General features: G+C 46.3%; 1 protein-coding gene across 2 annotated transcripts in view; it reads left to right on the top strand.

The window, feature by feature from the left end:
- The window catches only part of Cnnm2 (cyclin and CBS domain divalent metal cation transport mediator 2), a 138021-nt gene that overhangs the window by 49985 nt on the left and 84512 nt on the right, over positions 1 to 3524 (top strand). The window lies entirely within an intron of this gene.

Below are 3524 nucleotides of genomic sequence, written 5' to 3' on the forward strand. Positions count from 1 at the left end.
TCATCAGTAAGACTATAGGATAGGATCATTTCAGGTTCCCTATCTTCAGCTGCCCCAGGAACTAACTGGGGACCTCTCCTTAGGCACCTGGAAGCCCCTTTGGTCTTAATATTGACATTGCACCCATCACTCCTATAGGACTATTTGCATCTTTTTGATGCTTTTGATTTTTTTAAACCATCTTTTCTCATTTTACATACCAATCCCAGTTCCTTATCCCCCTCACCTCCTCCTGCTCCCCCCACATTCCCCCAACCCCATGCCCATCCACTCCTCAGAGGGTAAGACTTCCCATGGGGAGACAACAAAGTCTGGCACATCACTTTGAGACAAGACCAAGGCTGAGCAAGGTATCTCTCCAAAGAGAATGAACTCCAAAAAGCCAGTTCAAATAGTAGGGATAAATCCTGGTCCCACTGCCAGTGGTCCCACAGACTGCCACAACCACACAACTGTCACCCACATTCAGAGGGCCTAGTTTGGTCCTGTGCAGGTGTCCCCTCCCATTCTTCCTGCTCCCCGCTGTCAGTCCAGAGTCAGTGAGCTCCCACTAGCTCAGGTCAACTGTTTCTGTGGGTATCCCCACCATGGTCATGGTCTTGACCTCTTTACTTGTATTATCGCTCATGTTGGGGGGGGGGAGAGAGAGAGAGAGAGAGAGGAGAATGCCCCCAGGTTAGAGGTCTCCATTGGGTCCCTCTTCTTGGAGCTTGGTGAACCCCAAGGAGGAGGGGGAGGAGGAACTGTGGGATCAAGAGGTGTTGAGGACACAGGAAGAGTACAGCCTATGTACTCCACTAAGCAGGGCTCACGAAGGGCCTACAGAAGCTGGAGTGGCAGTCGCAGAGCCTGCATGGGCCTGTGCTAGGTCATTGGCATGTGTTCTTGTTATCCTGTTGTTTGGGGTGACTTCTGATAATGGGGATGGTGTCTCTCTGACTCTTTTGCCTGTGCTTGGGATCCTGTTTCCTCCTACTGGGATGCCTCACCTAGCCTTGATGTGAGAGTTTGTGCCTGGTCTTATTGTACCTTGTTGTGCTGTTTTGGGTTGATATACCTGGGAGGACTGTTCTTTTCTGGGGGAAGAAGGGTGGGGGATAGGGGGCTGGATGGGGGTTGTTGGGGTGGGAATAGATCTGGAGGAAAGGGAAGATGGGGAGAACTAGGAGAAATGGAAGCTGCAGTTGGAATGTATTGTATAAGACAATAAATAAAAAAATATATGTAGTAATTAAATACATTCAATTAAAAAAAGAAAAATATTATTTCCATTTACCCATATAGATAAACTGACTCTTGTCCTTTCAAAAACCAATGTATAAAAGAATAAACAATGTAGTTTTAAAAAATTGTATGTGTGTGTGTGTGCCTGAGTATAATGGGTATATGTATGTGCACCACGCACATGCAGAAACCTGCTGAGGGTAGAGAAGGGCACCAGATCTCCTGGAGCTGGAGGTACAGGCCGTTGAAAGCTGCCATTGGGTCCTCTGTGACCTCAGTAAGTGCTCTTAACCTCTGAGCCATCTCTCAAGCCTGAAACATTGGCTTTAATGTCCTTGTCACCCATTTCACCGTGAAGTTTCTGGTGCTTTGTGGCCACCATAGGACCAGTGTCGTTTATCACTGACAATCCTGATGGCACCTTCAATTTCCACTAAGCTTCCAAGTAGACAGGACACTCAGTCAGTGCGAGGGACAGGAGAGAGCAATATGTCCCATTTTGGTCCAAGTACTTAGAAGAAGTTAAATTTTTCTTTTCATAATTATTGTTATTTTATTTTGGTTTTTTTAAACCGTGTTTCTCTGGATAGCCCTGGATGTTCTAGAACTAGCTTTGTAGACCAGGCTGGCCTTGAACTCAGAGATATACCTGCGTCTGCCTCCCAAGTGCTGGGATTGAAGGTGTGTGCCACTACTGCCTAGCTAGAAAAAGTTCTTAACTGTTTAGCTGGTTATGCTCTCCCCAGCTTTTCTAGAGAGGATGTCACTGTGTCCGCTGCCTTAAACTCTGGACCCTCTCTCCTTAGCCTCCTGATGTTGAGGGTGGAACCATCTGCCACCACAGATGGCATCAGCAACCCTTAATTTTGAAGGGATGGTTGAACTCTGTTATTAGCAAACCGTTTTCTCCATAGATTAAAGGTAAATTTAACTCAGCTTTCCTCTCTGCACACATGTATAAATATACCACTGTTATATCTGCTATGCACACTTATTTACAAGTGCATCTATAGCATATTTCCTGAGCAAATGATTGTGGGCAGGTTGAACAAAAAATCTTTGCGTCTAAAGCAGATGAAGCTTTCCGAAGCAGAAATTTCCTTCTTGGGCATCCTTTCCTTGCTCCCAAAGTAAATGCATTTGCTAAAGATTGCTCAGGTGCTGTACCTTGTGGGGGCGGGGGTGGGGCACTGACCTTGTCCTGGGAGCTAACTCTCCTGGGAGGTTGAGCTCTGTGTGCCTGCCTATCTGTGGGGGGAATGTGATTCCATAGCCATCTCCAATTCTGCAGCCTGCCATGTGTGTACCTCTGCCCATAAAAGCCTTGGAAATTGAGCCTCGGCTCCATCGTTCTGCAGCTGTGAGTAAATCAAGTTCATTTCTCCCAGCTTACGTTCCTCTAGAAAATGGGGCCATAATTACAGCCTCACCAGGGTGGGCACATGCCAGGAGGTAAATGGATTCTTGCCTTGCAGCATGGGAGGATGGCTTTGCTCTCCTCCCATGGTTCCTTCTGAGCAGAGCCCTTCGGCTAAGAGAATACCATAGAGTTGTTTCCTGGCTCTCTTGTAGTCTCTTGTCCCTGTTGTGTTTATTTGAATTGGTTTCCAGATCTTGAAACTCAGGAAATTTCACTGGATGAGTAGCTGGTGCATCTCCCCTTTGAGATAATGACACTAGGTTTTCTCAGAGCACAGTGTCTGGTCCATATCCAATGCTGACAGTGGGTTATTGATCTAGTTTGGCTGCTGAGTGTTTCCAGACTTCCTTTGTATTGCTATCTGATTTTCTGAATGTGACGTTTTCTGGGAAAAAGCTTAAGACCTTTGTTTTTAGTTATACGCTAGCAGGGCTAGTTGATCCCATTTCAACCTTTAATTGTTCAAATGGTTTTAGACAGCTATAGCTTTTGTTCAGCTTTCTTCCAGAGAGTCCTGCTGTCTGATAACTCCGGAGTTTGGTGTCTTTGTTTGGTCTATTGTATTTGCTTATAGTGAATTCTCCCTCCTGTTGCTGTGGTCTGGGTTGTAGGATCGCTTGCTTCCCCACACACCCTGTCCCCAGAAGAGCTTCATCTCTAGGATCCTATACTCTCCCCAATACCCTGAGTTTGAGAATCATGCTCATCTGTCTTGAATCACATTGAGGTCATACCGCACACATCTTGATACGGAACTATATTGCTCTAATGATTCTGCAGAAGCATCCAAAACATGGCTGTGCCCGTCTGCCCAAGCAGCAGAAGCTGGCCTTTGGTTTCCTTCATACCACACAAGTATGTAGTAATTGGAGTGGCGGGG

This window comes from Microtus ochrogaster, chromosome 8 (assembly GCF_000317375.1).
Source record: "Microtus ochrogaster isolate Prairie Vole_2 chromosome 8, MicOch1.0, whole genome shotgun sequence".
Taxonomy (NCBI): Eukaryota; Metazoa; Chordata; class Mammalia; order Rodentia; family Cricetidae; genus Microtus; species Microtus ochrogaster.